At 42.9% G+C, this 13,740-nt stretch overlaps 1 protein-coding gene across 1 annotated transcript in view; it reads right to left on the bottom strand.

The window, feature by feature from the left end:
• Positions 1–13,740, bottom strand: part of KCNQ5 (potassium voltage-gated channel subfamily Q member 5) — a 513,662-nt gene that overhangs the window by 376,707 nt on the left and 123,215 nt on the right. The window lies entirely within an intron of this gene.

The following is a 13,740-nucleotide window of genomic DNA, read 5'->3' as shown; positions in this document are numbered from 1 at the left end:
CAGGGAAGATTGGAAGCCGGTGCCTGTGACAAGAGTAGAAACCTCACAGATGTTGTTGTACAGTTTCTATGGCTCCTGGACGGAGGTGGTGATCTACTTCTTGTCATAATAAACTGTCGTGAGCAGAGTTCCAGAAGAGGGAAGGGTAATGGTGTTGGGGTGGAGGGAGTTGAAATGGATAGAGTAGCCAATGTGGATGATTTCCAGAACCCATCAGTCAGATGTTATTCATTCCCAGTTGTTGGGGCACAAAGCAAGGTGGTACCCAAATGGGCGTGACGGGTTGGTCAGCTGCAGTTGGTGTTGGGGGCAGGGGTATGTCAGCACGCCGACCAAGATGTCAAAACTCATGTTTTGATGGTTGTGACAAGGAAGACTGGAGGCCTGATGGCTTCCGTTTGGAAAATCTGGATTTTTTCCTGAGAGGCTCATAATAGCAGTGATTTGGAAAATGCGGAGTGTGGGATTTATGTTGAGGTTGTGGACTAAATAATCTCTTTTTCTCTAGGTATATAAATCCCTAACGATGAGAGAGTGGCCCTGGAGTCTTTAAGCATATGGAGAGACTAGTCAGTCTTCATGGTGAACAATTTGGTGCCTTAGCAGGGAAGGTTCTCTACTGTAGTCTGCAATTCCTTAGGGAAGCCAGAGGTGCAACCAGAACATTCGCCACTTAAGCACCACTGTAGAGATGGACTGGGCTGCTGTGTTGGCTGGATTAAGCGATGACTGGAGTGCTGTCTTGGCCACCAGCTGTCCCTCACTAACAATAGCTCAAAACTGTTCACAGTGCAACTCTGGGAGCAGATCAATAAAAGTATTAAGCTTGGTGTAATTGATGTAGTCATATTTTGTTGGCAGAGCTTAATAGTTTGCATCTCTGAATTGCAGAGTGGCAGAGGAATAGATTGTCCTGAATAGATTGAGGCATTTCCAATCCTTATCATAGGAGGTGGACCTCACTTGCTGTTGGCCACTGCTGTATCCTTAACTGGGATGTAATATTTCTTATCCGCTCATTTGCAGCTAGGTGTGACTAATGCCGGGTTTTCATACAAGCTTGGCTGGGTCCAGAAGGGCCTCGTTGGGGAGGGCTATTCTGGAGGAAGACGAGTGCAAGATGTCCAAAAGGTTACGATGTGTGTGTTTTAATTCCTCAAGGGGTACCCACAGCAGGTTTGCCACTTTTTTAGCTAGATCTTGAAATAGCCTGAAGTCATCGGCTAGGGATGGCGAAGGGGGCATCACTGTCTCCTCTAGGGAGGAGGAAGAGATATTGGTCTGTGGTGTAACTTCCTCCTCGAATCTGCCCTCCTGTTTCTACATGATCTCCTCTGGAGGTTCAGAGGCTCTGGATGCTGTGGGTGAGGGAGAGTGCCTCAAGGACTCATGGTGGGTCACGCTGGATGCTTGGGAGGCATGGAGTCTGTATGCTGCCCAGGGATCCTAGTAGGGTCACTTGGGCAGTGGAAGAAGTCCTAAGGGTGGCACCCATAGTTGGCCATACCACAGTGGTTGAGGAACAGGCGGAAGGTATGACTGAGGGGGCCCAGGTTGATAGCGGACATTGTAAGGAGCGTGGAAGAAGTGGTGAGAAATGACTTCCTCCTGCTCGCTACCTGATTCACCACTGGAGAATGGAGATGCATGACATGGTGCTAGTGAAGATTCACATGTCCGAAGTAAACTCAGTACTGGATCCCCAATACCGAGAAAGAGAGACTTTGGTTTGTCAGATACCGTGAGATGTCTAGAGTGTCTGAATTCCTACAGTGCCAACCTAACCAGTACTGATGGTGGTTGTTTATGGGCCAGTGGCATGGAAGGGATCAGGGATCTTGGCCATCCCAAGCACTCTGAGGCTGGATGGCTCGCTTTTGACAGTGCAGATGGAACTGCTTGTATCGGCAGCATCTTTTTAGAGGTGGTATAATCTCTGTCCTTGCTTTTATTAGTCATTAATGTTGCTTCTGTGCCTTTGACCATCAGGTCTTTAGGTGCATTAATGGCATGTGATGCTTCAGACCCTCATGAGCTCCGAGTACTCTTTGGACTGTCTCGGTACTGACAGTACCGATGATACTGAATGTGTTAGTGATCTTTTTCGGCTAGCTCAGGGTTCACTCTGGGGAATCACAGCTCTGTGTTTTGAAGCCTCATGTGAGGGGTCTGCAGCTGTTTTTTTTTTAAACCCAGGTCCTTAGATGTTGAGGGTTGTGGGAAAGATTTGTGCTATCTGGATGACTCCTGGTGCAGGTCCAGGGAAGGCTGAAGAGGAGTTTTTGTCTCAGTTCCCTATCCTTCCAAGATCTGGGCTTGAATTGTTGGCAGAGACCACACTTATGGGGAATGCGGCTTTCCCGGAGGCAGTGGATACAGCGGGAATGTTTATCCACTACAGGGATGGCCTCCTTGCATGAGAGGCACTTTTTAAAGTCCGGTGAACCAGACATACACCATGCTGGGACAATCCCAGGCAATGGGAAAAATAAAAAGTTGTGTGTGTGTGTGTGTGTGTGTGTGTGTGTGTGTGTGTGTGTGGGGAAAGAAAATAAAGAAAGCTGTACAACTAAGGGCTTGTCTACACTGGCAATTAACAGTGGTGCAACTTTCTCACTCAGGGGTGTGAAAAACCACCCCCCAAGCGCAGCAAGTTGCAGCATTGTAAAGTGCCAGTGTAAACAGTGCCCTAGCGCTGGGAACCATGCTCCCAACGCTGTGAGCTATCCCCCTCATTGGGGTGGTTCTTTTAGAGAGCAGGGAGAGCGCTCCCAGCACTGCCCCACGACCACACAAGACACATTAAAGCACGGCCGAAGCAGCGCTTTAGCATTGCCAGTGTAGACTAGCCCTAAGAGAAAAGGATTAACTAACTACTGACGTGCTAAGAAAGAGAGAACGATCCGATGAACAGACTGCTAATAACTCCATCTCTAGCCAAGGGTGGTTGAGAAGGAACTGACGGGGGTCTGCCTGCCCATGCTGGTTAGCCTCATGGAAGTCCACGAGGAGGGGACAGCGCATGTGTGGGCCGAACAGACACTGCTACCAAAGTTCTCCAATCAGCAGTGCAAGGGCGCAAATGCACCTGCAGTGGAGCACCCATAGGGACACTACTCAAAGAAGAATCCTTTGGCTACTGCTGGACCATTCTCTTATACCACAGTGTTTAAATGAGATTTCACTAAAGTCAACAGAACCATAGTTAATGCCCGGTGAGAAAGGGCTGCTGCTAGGACACAGCAGATACGTTTGACAGATGAAAGTAGGTAGAGGGTCCACTATATTTCTATGTCATTTGTATAGATATTGTATTTTATGCAAAGAATAAGAAGTGTGCAAGAAAACTCAGATAATACAACACAATATGAACATTTTTTTCAAGTGGTTTACAATTTTTAAAAGAAAAATCTTAACCCAGATGAAAACAATGTTTTCCTTTTACTGAGATTTTTCATTCCAAATTATCTCCCCTGTGAATTAAAAGGCATGTTTTTTTTCTGCTGTCAGAAACTAAGAGCATAATAATTTTTTTAATAGACTTGCCATAGAGGGTAGACATTCACTTTCAAAAGAACATGGAAAGAATCTTATGAAAATGCACTTGGCTTCTGAATTGTTAAATATGCTGTACAACAGCATTCAGTCTGCAGTTGCTTATGACATTCTATTATCTACATAAATTAAAATTGGACCTGAACTCTTTACAAACCTCTCAAATGCACTATTCTTTTTTATTATCTTCTATCCTAGTACTTTGCATCCCCTTTCAAATGAGTCCAGATAATTCAAAGCCTTTAATTAATAGTTAAATGAGTTTGAAAAAGCATGTTTTACTTGTATTTCTTGTAATGCTCTAAGTATGTTAATGGTTCTATTGATATATAATTAGGGCCCTACCAAATTCACAGCCATGAAAAATGCATCATGGACCATGAAATCTGATCTTCCCCAGTGACATCTGGTCTTTTGTGTGCTTTTACCCTATACTATACAGATTTGGGAGACCAGTGTTTCTCCAACTGGGAGTCCTGATCCAAAAGGGAGTTGCAGGGGGGGTTACAAGGTTATTTTAAGGGGGAGGTGACAGTATTGTCACCCTTACTTCTGCACTGCCTTCAGAGCTCGGCAGCCAGAGAGTAGAGGCTGTTGGCTGGGCGCCCAGCTTTGAAGGCAACACCCTGTCTTCAGCAGTGCAGAAGTTAAGGGTGGCAATACCATACAATGCTGCTGCCTTCAGAGCTGGAGAGTGGCGGCTACTGACTAAGGTACGAGTTGTGCAGGCAGCAGCACAGAAGTAAGGGTGGCAATACCATAAAGACCATCCTTACTTCTGTGCTGCTGCTGGCGGTGGCTGTGCCTTCAGAGCTGGGCTCCCAGCCAACAGTTGCTGCTCTCCAGCTGCTCAGCTCTGAATGCGGTGGTACCGCCAGCAGCAGTGCAGAAGTTAGGGTAGCAGTACCACAAACCCCCCTACAATAACATTGCGACCCCCCGACAACTCCTTTTTTGGGTCAGGACCCCGACAATTACACCACCTTGAAATTTCAGATTTAAATAGCAGAAATCATGAAATTTACAATTTTTAAAATCCTATGACAGTGAAATTAACCAAAATGAACCATGAATTTGGTAGGGCCAAATTGGTATATATAATTGGATATAATGTACAGAATAACTTAATATCCTTAATATAGTTAGAACAACTTCAGAGATAAGTAGAATGGGGGTTATAAAAATATATTTAAAAGCTGGGAGCACCCTATTAAATAATTTAAATGTTAAAGTACACTGGCTAAATGCATGAAATTATGAATTAACGCTACAAAAAACAAACCATGTAAAACATTAATCAAAATCAATACATTATTTACATTAGAATCAGATTTTATTAATGGACTTTCCAGTCTTGGTATAATTAAGCAAAGGCTGACTTACAGAACAGTAAAACTACACTCCAGTCATTTAGTTATATAAATCATCTTTAATTTGACAGGGCAGCAAAACAGTATGACTATTATCCATTTAGAGGGTTTTTTTTCTGTTCCTATCTTCACTCAGTTATGTTAAAGACCCAGAAAAATACTTATAGCTTTATATTTTTGTCTTTTGTATCAAAACAATGCAAAATTGGGATCTGAGTTACTGTAGAAAATTCTTTCCTGGGTATCTGGCTGGTGAATCTTGCCCATATGCTCAGGGTTTAGCTGATTGCCATATTTGGGGTCGGGAAGGAATTTTCCTCCAGGGCAGATTGGAGAGGCCCTGGAGGTTTTTCGCCTTCCTCTGTAGCATGGGGCATGGTTGACTTGAGAGAGGCTTCTCTACTCCTTGAAGTCTTTGAACCATGATTTAAGGACTTCAACAGCTCAGACATGGGTGAGGTTTTTCATAGGAGTGGGTGGGTGAGATTCTGTGGCCTGCGCTGTGCAGGAGGTCGGACTAGATGATCAGAATGGTCCCTTCTGACCTTAGTATCTATCTATGAATGCACATCAAGAAGATGCTTAAGTAAGATGACATATTTTAACAGAAAAAGTGTCCTATCGATTGTCTTGGGAAACTCTGAAATCTGGAAATGCATATCCACTTTTCTTCCATAAGAAACTTTCATTTAATTCATTTTTACCAGACATTTTTCCCCTCAAAGAAGCAAAATATATGACTTAGAACAGGGTTTCCTAACCCCTGGGTCAGGACCCAAAATTGGGTCACCAGAATGTTTCAAATGGTTGCACGGCAGATCCTGTGGCTTCTGTCCCATGGGGCAGGCTGGGCTCGCCTCCCTGCTCCAGGCACTGCAACCTCTGGGGTCCCAGAGCCACTCAGGTTTGGCCCAACCATCATGACGATGGGAGTTCAAGTAAGCAAAATATGAGTGAGTGGCACTGCAACCCCATGAGCCAGGTCACAACACCACTCACACAAATTTGGTCCAGTCAAGAGGATAGGGCAAAATCTGAACAGTGCTGCATTCCCAGAGGTTGCAATGCCCAGAGTGAGAGCCAAGCCCAGCCATCCCCACAGCACATGATCTGCAATAGGGCAAGTGGGGTGAGTGCTGGGAAAGACCCAACTCCCCCAGGGGCAGGATCCAACTGTAACCATCCCAGTGTAGGGCCATAACCAGGGCGGGGTGAGCAGGGCAGCTGCCCAGGGCACAAAGCCGCGGGGCGACAAGGGCCGACAATATCAGGTGGCTTGGGCCAGCTCCGCACAGCCGGGCAGCAGGACTAACTGGAGCTAAGTTGGGCTAGTCCCACGTGGCAGGGCTTGGTCGAGGCAGCCCCACATGGCAGGGCTGGGTCTGGGAGGGAGCTTCATCTTCATCCCCTGACTCACCTCAGCAGGCCACCCAGCCCATCGGGGGGGGGAAGGAGGGAGACAAAACGTCTGGAGGGGGACACATGACCCTGCATGCTGCCCCTGGTAGGGGGAGCTAATATGCTTGCTCGCCCCAGGCACTAAAATGCCTAATTATGCTCTGCCCCAGAGCCTGTCCCCCCAGACTATTTACTGGATTGTAACAGGCCACAAACATTTACAAATGGGTCCTGAGTCCAAAAAAGTCGACAGCCAGTGACTTAGAGCATAACAAATTTTGACACCAATAGTAGCTTTGTATGACATCATTTTATAAAATAATGATTAAGGGCATATTACTTAGACTTAACGAGATTGTTTAGCCTATTAAAACTAATACCAAGAACTAAATTCTGCCACAGGTGGGGCTGACCGTGGCTACCTTTGGAGCTTGTCAGTTCTGCTGTCAGCCAGAGCAGATCACCATAAAGTAACACAAGATGCTTCCTTCACTGCATCAGCAGAAGTAAAAGTTCCTAGATCACTGCACCAGCTTAGGAGTGCAACAACCTGCTGTATCCCAAGCAAGACAAGGAAAACAGAATCCTGCTCTATGCTTGTCAAAACTGCGATTACCAACAGGAAACCGACAACAGCTGCATCTGCATCAATAAGATCACCCATGAAGTGGATGAATAATAATAAATAAGTAAATAATAAAACTGCTGATTTCCCTCCCCAAGTAGCTGCCTAAATTTCAAGACATGGAATTATTGAAAATGTAGGTCTCATTGTTCTCTTGGATCTTCATCTAGATTAGGAGAAAATACCTGACCTGTAAAAATTCATGTGCACAGCTTTACAGATAAAATTCTCATGTAGCTAGCATATACAACCATTCTAGAAGCTGTGAACAGAAGTGGTAACCTAAAGGTTTAGAATAATCATTTCTGTTTTTCAGTACTTTTCTATAAATTTCCAATGGCAAATAAGACATTTGATGAGTTACCAAGGATGCCATTATGCATTTCTACATTAAGCTAAGCAAAAGAGTGATTGTAGATGGATGGAATTAGAATTAGTCTCGAATTAAGCAGAAGTCTAACTGATGTTTAAATTGATGTTTCATGCTGTTATTTTGAGGTAATGAGGTATAAAAGCATAGCTATATCAATTGAAAGAAAATGTTATTAGGAACTGTATGTCAGCTCCCACATTTCATTGTGGGAGAAATCTCAATTATGGATTCTAGTTTAAATGTTTCAGAGTAGTTAATTGTATCCAATTGTATCCCTATTCCTACCTACATGCCTCTAGCTTTCATCCAGATCATACCACTCGATCCATTGTCTACAGCCAAGCGCTACGATATAACCGCATTTGCTCCAACCCCTCAGACAGAGACAAACACCTACAAGATCTCTATCATGCATTCCTACAACTACAATACCCACCCGCTGAAGTGAAGAAACAGATTGACAGAGCCAGAAGAGTACCCAGAAGTCACCTACTACAGGACAGGCCCAACAAAGAAAACAACAGAACGCCACTAGCCATCACCTTCAGCCCCCAACTAAAACCTCTCCAACGCATCATCAAGGATCTACAACCTATCCTGAAGGACGAGCCATCGCTCTCTCAGATCTTGGGAGACAGACCAGTCCTTGCTTACAGACAGCCCCCCAATCTGAAGCAAATACTCACCAGCAACCACACACCACACAACAGAACCACTAACCCAGGAACCTATCCTTGCAACAAAGCCCGTTGCCAACTCTGTCCACATATCTATTCAGGGGATACCATCATAGGGCCTAATCACATCAGCCACACTATCAGAGGCTCGTTCACCTGCGCATCTACCAATGTGATATATGCCATCATGTGCCAGCAATGCCCCTCTGCCATGTACATTGGCCAAACTGGACAGTCTCTACGTAAAAGAATGAATGGACACAAATCAGACGTCAAGAATTATAACATTCAAAAACCAGTTGGAGAACACTTCAATCTCTCTGGTCACTCGATCACAGACCTAAGAGTGGCTATACTTCAACAAAAAAGCTTCAAAAACAGACTCCAACGAGAGACTGCTGAATTGGAATTAATTTGCAAACTGGATACAATTAACTTAGGCTTGAATAGAGACTGGGAATGGATGAGTCATTACACAAAGTAAAACTATTTCCCCATGGTATTTCTCCCTCCCACCCCACCCCCCACTGTTCCTCTGATATTCTTGTTAACTGCTGGAATTAGCCTACCTGCTTGTCACCATGAAAGGTTTTCCTCCTTTCCCCCCCCTGCTGTTGGTGATGGCTTATCTTAAGTGATCACTCTCCTTACAGTGTGTATGATAAACCCATTGTTTCATGTTCTCTGTGTGTGTGTATATAAATCTCTCCTCTGTTTTTTCCACCAAATGCATCCGATGAAGTGAGCTGTAGCTCACGAAAGCTTATGCTCTAATAAATTTGTTAGTCTCTAAGGTGCCACAAGTACTCCTTTTCTTTTAGTTTAAATGTGTTTGCTTTGGAGTTTCTAAGCACATTAAACTTTCTAGGAAAGAGTTATACTTGTCTTTCTCCATACTGGGAATATAGCCAGAAGAAGATGGGTAATATTTTGATTACTCATCTAGAGAAAAAAAAAATCAATGGGCCACAGAGAGGTAGGGATCTGTATGTTAATTTGACTTATTCTTCTGGGGCTTAAATTTTCTGAAGGGCTATGTCACATTTAAAAATAAAGCAAAGGGCACTATTATCACAACTGTTTTCTGATTCCTCAATCAATTTAAAAAACAGGAATATCCGTGACAATGAAGCAGTCATCCTACATCAAAACCAAAAGGACGTAAAGGGACATTTCTCTTTCCTACTCTCCCAAGAGATTATCAGCTAATTGGAAAGGGTCAAAGCAAAACCTTTTAGCTTGGCCAAATAGGAGACAAAATGGCAAAAAAAGGTACCAAGGAAGGAGAGGGAAAGTGCCAAGTGTGCATTAGTAATGTAAATGTATTTCTTAAATATGCCGATTTTGAAACTGCACACATGAAAACCCATTTCCCCCCATTGTATATCTCTGAAGAAAACCAAAGTGTGTATATGAGTATGCTGAAGATTATTTTTGACTATTAACATAAATATTACTGTTTTGTGGCAAACGTATGTGCAAACAAAGCAACACTTTACAAATGCTGCTACACTGTAACATTTGATGGTGGGCATGTGTTGAATTGACAGTTCTGAAGAATGAAGTCTCCTATTTATGTACTGAATATGTACATCAGAGGCAGCATTGCTGAGAGCTTTCCAGTAACACACCATGAATATGTCTCAAACCAAACCTGGAGTTCCAATATGTAGCCAGAGGGGTCACTTGACCTCTCTGCTCATGCTGCAAAGAATGACATTTTTGTTGGAGACACTTGTCTACTGTTAACAATGGAGAGCATCAGTTCATTCCATGTAGGGCACTGGATACCCATGAGATGGTAATACATTTTCAGTCGCTACCACCAACCCAGTGGTTAAAATATGTCAGTGGAAGGTCAAACATTCTTTCTAAGCTGACAGGCCAGAAAACTAAATTGGCCTGTTAAAACAACGGTGCTTCAGACTGAGTAGAAAAGAATTTTCTAAATTATATTTTTTTTAACATCCTGCCACTTCAAGTCATATTGATGATTACTTTTTTTTCCCCTCAATTTTTTTTGCACTTTTAATATTTATTAATCATCAGGAAGCCTAACAGAAGGCAACCTTTAAAAAATACTGTCTAGACACACAAGTTAACAAGATAGTACCCAAGAGAGTCTGATGATACTTTATAGATTCATTCAACAACAAACTGAAAGCTTACAACATTTCAATAGCTACAGCAGTAATACCCCAAATGAAAGTGTCATCATACAAACATTCACTGCTACCTCCATAAACCACCAATGTTATATTTAGTTGTAAGTCTTTGTAAGAACTCTGGGTTAGATTGTGCCCTCCTACCCTAAAAAAAGACAAACGGGAGCTGAAACTCCCACACACAGTTTTCTCCAAATTCTGCCGCAGGATGGGACATGGGTAGCCCACCCATTCCCCCTGGTTCAGCTCAAACCCCAGGATCTTAGGGGATCCACTTGACGCCAGAAGCATATGCATGGAGACCATGTATACAGGTCTCTGCCATAGACGGCCTCAGGACTTTTATTAAGTGGCCACAGAAACTTAGTCTTCTGAAGAGTTCCCTCTGAACATCATCCACCATCAGGATCGCTCCTCCTGTTCCTGTCCCTCTTCCTGGTACATCCCAGTGGAGGATGTGTGCAGTGGAGAGTCCAGGGGAGAAGAATGCAACAGAGGTAATTGAGGTGTTCCTTCTTTCTCCTCCTACCCTTACAGAGTGGATTGGCAAGATCCATACAAATATAGTGGGAACATTATTCCCACCACTTATACCTTATCCTATTTTTCAAGACTTCTCAATAGCATTCCAACCATAAAAAACGTTACAGATTTAATAGTAAGCATGTCACCAACTGATGTTGTCTAATTTTTTGTTTTGTTTGTTCGTTTTGCTATGCAGATTGCAATGTCATGGAATTAGGATTCAGATATTCTTTGTTTTTTGGTATGAATGAGTGAGTGACACACAGATATAATTGATAAAAGGAGTCCCCTATCAGCAGACAGCACTATCTTCAATTAACAATATTAACAACTATATGTTGGCATAATCTATCACAAATCTAATGCATTAGTTAGTAATTCTGTAATTTCATTTACACTTTTAAAAAGTGACTAAGTAACTAACATTTTTAACTGCTGACCAACGCTGTATTTTTGATGGTACTATATGGCTTTTTAAACTACAGACATGCTAGAGAAAGCAATTGCTTATATAAAACACTATTCCATAGTTCATAGAAACAATCTCAACAAGTTTTGGGAAAAACTGAGTAGGCTTTGAACAGAGATGGGTTTAAACCACAAAGATAAACCATCTGACCTTCCAAGTTTGTGAGATGTGGGATGAAAATCAAGATCCAAGCTGAATTTTACAATTAAATTCTAAATCCTGGACTGACCCAGAATTCAAAGTCAGAATGTCCATTAATTTACTCAGACATTACCTAACTTAGTTTCTAGAGTAAATGAACATACCAGGTGATAAGTTACGTCCAATTTCAGCTGAGTTCAAAGTGAAGCAAGCAAGATGATAAACTCTAATCTGCAATGGCAGATTTTTTTCTAGCTCTTTCAATTTGCACTGAAAATGTGGAAATAATACAAGAGTGTTAAATGCAGCAAGCACAGTTTCCTTTTAATGATAGCAGCACTATTCATGCTGTTGTGCTTGAGAGCTCTCATAATTTTTATTATTAACTCCAGGATGGGAGTTTAATACCCAAGCCATGTCAGACCAGACTGAGATGTGGTCCTATGGGTATGTCCATGTAATGTCTGGAGCAAGATTTTTACTGAGGCATTCCAGCCCACATAATTGGCCACTCCAATAATTTGACACTAGTTCTGTGTACTGCAGTGTAAGTGGCTTGGGCTCAGAGAATAAGAGGGCTAGGTGAGCAGTGCAAAGAATTGGTTCAAAGTTTTTTAAATTCACTTCAGTCAAGTTTTCCCTCTTTGTGTTCTCTGCAAACATTCCAGCAATTGTGAGAGTCTGGCACAAATATTAGCAAAAAGTGTATTTTACATTTGTATGCAAAAATATTAGTATCAGAGAGGCTTGTGTGCTCATTTAGTTGATTGATGGGAACAATACCATATCACACATCTAACCTAGCACAAATAATTGGCACAGTTCAAACAGTGAATACTCTCAATAAACTATTCACAATCAATACAGAGGTTTAAAAATGAACTGCAAAAGAAAAAGTTCAAACAACATACATAAATATATAAAATGTCAAGAAATAATTATCTGTACCTAGTAATTCCACAGGCTGAAAAAGAGACAAATCTAATCAAATAGTTACAAAATATTTACTCAACTCTAAAAAACGTATCTCTTGCTTCCACGTCTACTTGTGCTTTAGACTGGTGAACCACACAGATTTCTAGGGGAAGATGGTTGATTGATACATAGGCAACTGTTCCGAACTCAGTCAGCTGTGGGCTTGGCTTTGGAGGAGACTGCCACTCATCTGCCTTCTCAATCAGAGGAAGAGGTCTATAAATTAATCCGTTGCAAAACAAAGTTTCTGATGGAAAAATGAGACTCGAGAGAATGAAGTGGTAAAGGAGCCTCTAGCATTCTACCTTCAGTGAACTACCTGAAACTCATGATTTACATCAATACAATGTGGCAAATGTGAATGTAAATGTAAACCGCATAGGTAAATCCTAATTCAAATAACTTATCTCCCCTTCATTGAAGAAACTTATAAAGAAGTATTTTCAGAAATAGCTGTTCAATTTCAAGCAGAATAACAATAACTAGTAAGTATTTGTAAAAGGGATTTACTGTATTTTCCAATAAAACTTGTCTTATTAAAACAGGAGCATGATTCCATCTAACATGAATATTTGAAATGTAAGATACTATTGGGAAATATGAAATGTATCAATGAGCCATTTTGTTTTAGTTTACATGTCAACAATTCCTTAATTGCAGTTTAGATGCACTTTGTGACAGACTGACAATATCCTGTATGCAGTGTTGCTGTAGCTGAGTCAGTCCCAGGATATGAGAGAGACAAGGTATTTTTTATTGGGCCAACCTCTATTGGTGAGAGAGACAAGTTTCTGAGCTTACACAGAGCTCTTCCTCAGGTCTGGGAAACTTAGGCCACACTACACCCTTCGGTATAACTACGTTGCTCATGGATGTGAAAAATCCACAGTGTAAAAGGCTGAGCCAGGGCTCTCTGCTCCACACAGCTCCCTGCTGGGAGCCCAGGTGCCCCCCCCCCACCCCAGGCTTCTTGTCTCCAGTGGGGAGATCCACGTCTAGAATCCAGTCGGCTGCCATGCTTGCGGCAGGGAACCAAGAGCCAGGAACCGGGAGCCTCAGTGCAGCCGGGCTCCCAGTGGGGAGCCTGGGAGGCAGTCCAAGCCGAGAGTCTGTGTGGCAGCCTGGGTTGGAGCGGAGATTTGGCAGCAGCCCAGCTGGGGAACCAGGAGCCAGGATGTCTTGTCCAGCAGAGCTGTGAAATTGACAAGACAGCCAATAGTTGCTGTAAGAAACACAGGAGTTATACAGACCAGGGGTGTGCGTAGGAATTTAAATTTGAATACTTTTGGAAGGGCACGTTAAACACACACAAACGAAAGGTTTGCATGACCTGCCCCCCTCTGGCGGAGACACCCAGCAGCGAGGAGACAGCAACTTCCTATGGCAGTGGCACTCTCTATGTCCCTCCAGCCCGGGGAAGGGAGGAGGCAGCAAGGCGGCTGGCTATCCGTGGAGTTCCTCCTCCCC

This window comes from Dermochelys coriacea, chromosome 3 (genome assembly GCF_009764565.3).
Source record: "Dermochelys coriacea isolate rDerCor1 chromosome 3, rDerCor1.pri.v4, whole genome shotgun sequence".
NCBI lineage: Eukaryota > Metazoa > Chordata > Testudines > Dermochelyidae > Dermochelys > Dermochelys coriacea.
The sequence above is the reverse complement of the archived record's forward strand: the minus strand, read 5'-3'. Positions and strand labels throughout refer to the sequence as shown.